This window comes from Apodemus sylvaticus, chromosome 20 (genome assembly GCF_947179515.1).
Source record: "Apodemus sylvaticus chromosome 20, mApoSyl1.1, whole genome shotgun sequence".
In the NCBI taxonomy this organism is placed as follows: Eukaryota; Metazoa; Chordata; class Mammalia; order Rodentia; family Muridae; genus Apodemus; species Apodemus sylvaticus.
In genome coordinates, this window is record NC_067491.1 from 39,646,568 (window position 1) to 39,653,103 (window position 6,536).

Consider the following 6,536-nt stretch of genomic DNA (forward strand, 5'->3'; position numbering starts at 1 on the left):
TAAAGCACAGTGGAGGTGGGGGGCCGGAGTGGCTGGAAAATGTTGCTGGGGTAGTCTGGAAACTATTGCTGAGGAAGTTTAGAAACTGCTGCTGACCCAGTGTCCTTGTCTCAGGCCAGGTGGTGGGACAGCTTCTGTGTCCTGGAATTGCCCAGTTCTTAGAAAAAGAGATTCAGGTCTCCTCTCCTGAATTGCCAATTTGAAGCCTGTCATGGAGTCAGCCTAGCCTTCTCAAGAGGATAGAGAACTCAGTAATTTCCAAAGGAGTTGGATTACTCATGGAATGAGGGCCCTAAAGTGGAGGTGTCTCAAAAGGGCTGCTGGGTGTTTCCATTTCTTTTCGTGTTGCTGTGATAAAATATCCCGCAAAAGCAACTTAATGGAAAAGGGATAATTTCAACTCAAAGTTGTAGGTTACAGTTGTAACCATCACAGGGGGACAGTCACAGCAGCAGGAACTTGAGAAAGCTGGTCACGTTGAATCTATAATCAGAAACAGAGAGCAATGAGTCTTACATGCCAGTGTTCAGCTTTCTTCATTTATACAGTTTACAGTTAGATCATTTATCAGATCGAGACACTTCCTACAGGCATGCCCAGAGGTGTTCCTAGATTCTGTCAAGTTGAGAACACTAACCTTTGGCTGGTGCCTTCAGGAATGAGATCCACTGGAACTGGAGCTAAGGATGGCTGTGAGCCACCCTGTCAGTCCTCTACCAGAGCAACAAGTACCCTTTACTGCAGAGCCATATCTCCAGCTCTGGTCACAAGACTGCCGTTTAGATAGGCTTAACATTTTCCAAGGTTATAGCAAAATAGTACAGCTACTTTTCCAGGCAGGTCTGTCAAAACACAAGCCTTACCTGAGTGGGGGGAAAAAAAGGAAAGGAAAGGAACATGACAGGCCCTAGGTATGGTGGGTGAGAAAGGTTGTTGTAGATAAAAGGGAGAACATAGCCAGGCAGATGTCTGGGAGAGTCCAGAGTGACCAGACTTGAGTTGGACTATATGGGAAGAGGGGGAGGAGACAGGTGCAGCAGCCAGGAAGCCCAGAAAAGGGTAGAGAAAAGGGTAACCAGGTAACCAAACGGTTGGGTCTCACAGGGAAGGGCAGCCCAGCCTCCAGGATGGAGAAGTTTGAGGGATGAGGCTGGGTGTGCTGGCTAGCTGGGAGGGCCCTGAAACAGGTAGGGACTTGGGGATGCCAGGTTCTCCTGGCAGCTAGGTCCACTTTGATACGTTAAAGAGGCACTTCAGCCTTTTGTCCCAGGTTTGAAACCTAACCTTACCTAACAATGGCTTCCAGCATTGCCATCATAAAATTATTTTTGTTGCTACTTCATAGCTGTAATTTTACTATTGTTATGAGTTGTAGTATAAATATCTGTATTTTCCAATGGTTTTAGGCAACCTCTTTGGATCATCCCCAAAGACACTGCAATCCACAAACTGAAAAAAACTGTTCTCAGCCGGGCAGTGGTGGAGGACACCTTTAATCCCAGCACTTGGGAGGCAGAGGCATGCCATGCGGATTGCTGAGGCCAGCCTGGTCTAAAGAGTGAATTCTAGGACAGCCCGGGCTACACAGAGAAACCCTGTCTCGACAAAAAGAAAAAGAAAAACATGGTTCTCAATGATGACTTAGAGTAAATGTGATATGGAATAATAACCAGTGAACCAGCCCCATGCTATGAGCAGGGAGGGAAAATACATGAAGGAAAAATGTGATTGCAAAAAACCTAGTAAAGATATGAGAAATGTTTTGTGCTGGGTGTAATAAAAGATCACTGATATGCGTGTGAGGTAGGCACTGTTTCCAGCTCCTTTAAAAAGTTTTTTTGTTTTATTTATGTGTTGTGTTTGTGTGTGTGTGTGTGTGTGTGTGTGTGTGTGCATCACAGTGAAGGCCTGGTGCTCATGGAAGTTAGATCACATAAGATCCCCTGAATTGGAGTTACGAACACTTTGGAGCTACCTTGTGGGTACTGAGAGCTGAACCCAGGTCCTCTGGAAGATCAGCCAAAGCTCTTAACTGCTGAGCCACAGCTCCAGGCAGCACTACCACCCAGCTCCTTTTAGATGAGAGATGAAGGCTGAGGAGTAATGACGAGAACTTGAAAAGGAGAATTTCAGGTAACCAGGAGTCTGGAATGGCTGATTCCGGAATTAAAAGCAGCGCTGGGCACTTAGGGAGTTCCAGGCTAGTGGGCAACAAAAGGGTTAACAGCACCTGAGGGAGCTGTGTCCTGGTGGCCTCTGGCCTCCACATGCACCCGCACCCACACAAACACACAAGTACAGAAAGGCTGGTTCAGAACCCTACTTTATCCAAAACAGAGATTAAAAAACAATATTAGTAGAGTGTGCTAGTGCCTGCATTTAATCCCAGAAGCCAATGGATCTCTGTGTATTCCAGGACAGCCAGGTTTATATAGTAAGTTCTAGGCCAGCTAGGGACACAGAGAGGGGCCCTGTTGTATTCCATAGCTGCCTGTAGCTACTATGAACTGGGATGCTGGAACAGAAGCTGAGGGATAGATGGGGAAGGGGTGGAAAGAAAGAAGGCCAGGACAATTCTTCACCGATCAAGGCCCCAACTTTAATGGCGGTCAGACCTTTTAACAGTTTGGGCAAGCCCTTCCCCCCCCAGACTCCGGGCTGAGTTCTGGCGGAAGTCTAGCTTCTCCTGGTGGTCCTTGTCTCAACTGCTCTGGCAGCTGGGTGGGTCACCTGCTTAATTCAGGAATTCGCAGACCTGGAGGAACAAGGAGCTTAACCTTCACTCTGAGCTTCTCCACCCTAGGATAAAAATTCCTGCTGTAACCTACTTCCCTATTATGCCATAATGTCAGATTCCTGCCTGAAGCCAGGGATTGTCCTTGGCCAATGTCAAGTTCCTACCATGTGGTATGACTCCCCAATATGGCTCTGTTCAGGGCCCAGTCTCCAAACGAACAAAAAACCAAAGCAAAACCAAAAAGGTATTTTCTGACCTCCGTACTGTTTGTAAACACACACACACACACACACACACACACACACACACACACACACACAGGGGTGTTTTGAATGAGACTGGCCCCTGTTGCGTTTTATAAAAAGATAAGGAGAAAAGGACTATGTTTGGTAGAGTTATAGTCAGGTGTGGGATACAGGGGGTGCTTCTGCGGGCCCATGCTGAGGCATCTCTTCCCCCTGAGGGACCAGCCACATGGTATAAAATAGAGTTTATTCAGGCCATGGGGAGGGTAGTCGAGAGGGCAGTAGAGACAGAGAAAGGCAGACAAAGAGAGCAGAGCAGTAGAGGCCGACCATGAGCACCTGGAGAGTGGGGGAGGGGCGGGAGGATAAAGCAGGAGCAAGAAGGCAAAAGAGAGTGGAGGGGGCAGGCAGCCCCTTTAGAGTGAGTCAGGCACACCTGGCTGTTGCTAGGTAACTGTGGGTAGAGCCTAGACAAAATGCTAATACCTGTAGGCTCGGATATTTGAATGTTTGTTTTCCAGCTGGTGGAACTGCTTAGGAAGGATCAGGAGGTGTGGCCTTGACTGCTCCGGCACCATGCCTTAGTAACTGTTGCCATGCCTTCTGCCATAAAGGACTAACCCCCTGAGCTGGAAGCAAGCCCTTCAATTAGATACTTTCTTTTGTAATGCACACAAAATGCACAACTAAGTTAATCAGTGATATTTTTTAAAGAAGTTCAAGTCATCTTCAGCTATATAATGATTTAGAGGCCACCCTGGGATGCATACCACCCTGTGTCAAAAACCAAATAAAATCAAGTAATAGTATTTACATCTACAAAATAGGAATGAATGTGACAATTATAAAATCATCGGAACCCATTCATTCCTTCAGGGAAGAAGAGTTTTCACATAGAGAACGCAGAATAAAAAGGGAACTTTGGACTCTTGCGTTAGTTTTCAGGTTCTATTACAAAATGTATGATATAATGTAAAATGGGGAAAGGTTGCCAGATGTGGTGGAATTCACATTAACCCCAAAACAGGAAGCTGGGACAGAAGGAATTCCAGGCGAACTTGGACTGCACGGTCAGCACGTACATCATAGGATCTTGTCTCAGAAAAAAAACAAAAGCAGATTGGAAAAAGGGAGGGCTTAGTCCACGGTCTGTTGTTCTGCTGTTTGGGGGCCTCTGGAGAAAAAGCAACATGTGACAGGAAACTACTTACTGTGCTGCTGGGAAAGCAATGAAAGTAAGACAAGTAGCTGGAGTCTCAATGTTTTCTTCAAGGGTGTACACTGATCAAAAGGCCTCTCTTAGAGGGTCTGGGGAGAGGGCTCGGTGTGTAAGCACACTTGCAAGGGGACCTGAGTCGACATCTCCAACAATCAGAGAAAAGCTAACATCCACTTACAAGTGAGTGCCTATCAGATGTGTCCTTTTGGGTCTGGGTTGCCTCGCTCGGAATGAGAGTTTCTAGCTCCATCCATTTGCCCGCAAATTTCATGATATCCTTGTTTTTAATAGCTGACAAGGGGGGACCTCTCCCCTTCTCTGAGGTAAAGGGGGAAAGGAGGAGCAGGAGGAAGAGGAGGAGGAGGAAGAAGAGGCCTGTTTGCTCCTGGAAGGTCATGAATGCTACACAGGCCAAGAGCTCTCTGGATTTGAGAATGAAAGACACACATGCTAAATTTTGATATGCCTTGACCAGCTCAATGCCTGGGCACTTCTAAATCTCCCCCAAGGCTAGCAACACTCCTCTCCAGTATTCCTGAGTTAATATTTTAAAAGATCTATACTTCATCTTTGCTACGCCAGACCCAATAGGGGAAGTGGCCCTTAGAGCCCCTTTCCCAGATTTTTACGTAATGGTGGGTCTTTAAATGTCATCTTTCTGCTTCACCGTCATGGAGAGTCTCCGTGTGTCTCCTTCCCCTCTCTCTGTATGGCTAGTCTTTATTATCGATCTTCTTTATTATCGATCTTCTTTATTATCAGTTGTTGCCAGCTGGGGGAAGGGATCCTCAGGTCTGGAAGCATGGCTGGAGTAAGACAAAGCAGTAGAACCAATTCCCAACAGAGAGAGAGAGACACACAGACAGAGACAGAGACAGAGACAGAGAGACAGAGAGACAGACAGAGAGAGAGACAGAGACAGAGAGACAGAGAGAGAGACAGAGACAAAGACAGAGAGAAAGAGAGAATTTCATTTAGAAAATGGCCTATCAGTCACCTTTAATAGAAGCCCTGTTTTAATTCACAACAGTCATCAGTATTTGTTTTCAAGTTCCCTCATTGTTTCTGGCAGTGTAGGGAAACTGTTTTGTGGGCGGCCAAGACAGAAGTATCTGTGAGAGAAGGGTTCATGTACACTGACTCAGGCAGGCAGTGGGCGGGGAGGAAGAGGGCTGACTACAAAACAAGACAAGGAAAAATGCTTACTGCCTTACATTCATGCCTCCAACAGAAGATGCCAAACACGTACAGACTGTTGGGCAACACAGGGCCCAAGGAATGCAAGGAGAGTCATCCTGGGTCGTCACCAGTCCCTAAAGGTGTTAGCTCAGAATACAACAGCGTTTCTCAACCTGTGGGTCGCGACCCCTGAACTCAACTGACCTTTTCATAGGGGTCGCTTAAGACCATCAAAAAAAAAAATTTCCAAAATAAAAAACCAAAAACCAAAACAAAACCAAAAAAACCCCTCCACGCAGATATTTACATTACAATTCACAACAGGAGCGAAATTACAATTATGATGTAGCAACAAAAAATCATTTTATTACAGTATTAGGAAGGTGAAGAACCGAGTCGGCCGTGGTGGTGCACACCTGTAAACCCAGCACTTGGGAGGCAGAGACAGGCAGATTTCTGAGTTTGAGGTCAGCCTGGTCTACAGAGATACAGAGAGAGTTCCAGGACAGCCAAGGCTACACAGAGAAACCCTGTCTCGAAAAACCAAAAAAAAAAAAAAAAAAAAAAAAAAAAAAAAAAAAAGGAAGGTGAAGAACCAACCGGTGATACAAAGTGAATGCGAGCAGAGAAGTTCCAGGAGGTTCTGGGTAAGCCTTTGTTGATGCTTTCTGTTTTTCTCTCCACGCCCTGGGCCAGTTCTCAGTGCAAAGATCCTTCCAGAGGATGGTGACTCAGTTTTTGGCAACAGGCTTTGCAGGAACAGGTAGCAGCAGAGCCTCCCCACTGCCTCTGTGCGCCACCCTCTCGGGTTTCCAGAAATCTTGCGTTCCATTCCGTGTCCCTAAGCTTCTGCCTGGTGACTGTACTCAGCTGCCTGGTCGTTATTTCCTCCCACCTGGGACGCCCCACCAAAGTCTGTCCTGCGGCACCTCTCAGCGCCTTTCCTTCCCTGTCAGCGGAAGCCTGTCTCAGAACCCGAAAGTTCCCCGTGTGTGTCACTGTCTTCAGGAAATGACCCACTTAGTTCTAGAAGGACCGAGCAGATTTTTGAACCCTTAGGCTTTTTTTATTTTGTTTTGTTTTGTTTTGGTGGGGAAACGCAGTGGGAGAGTGTTCACCTACCATTCCTGGGGTCCTGGATTCGAGCTCAGCACTG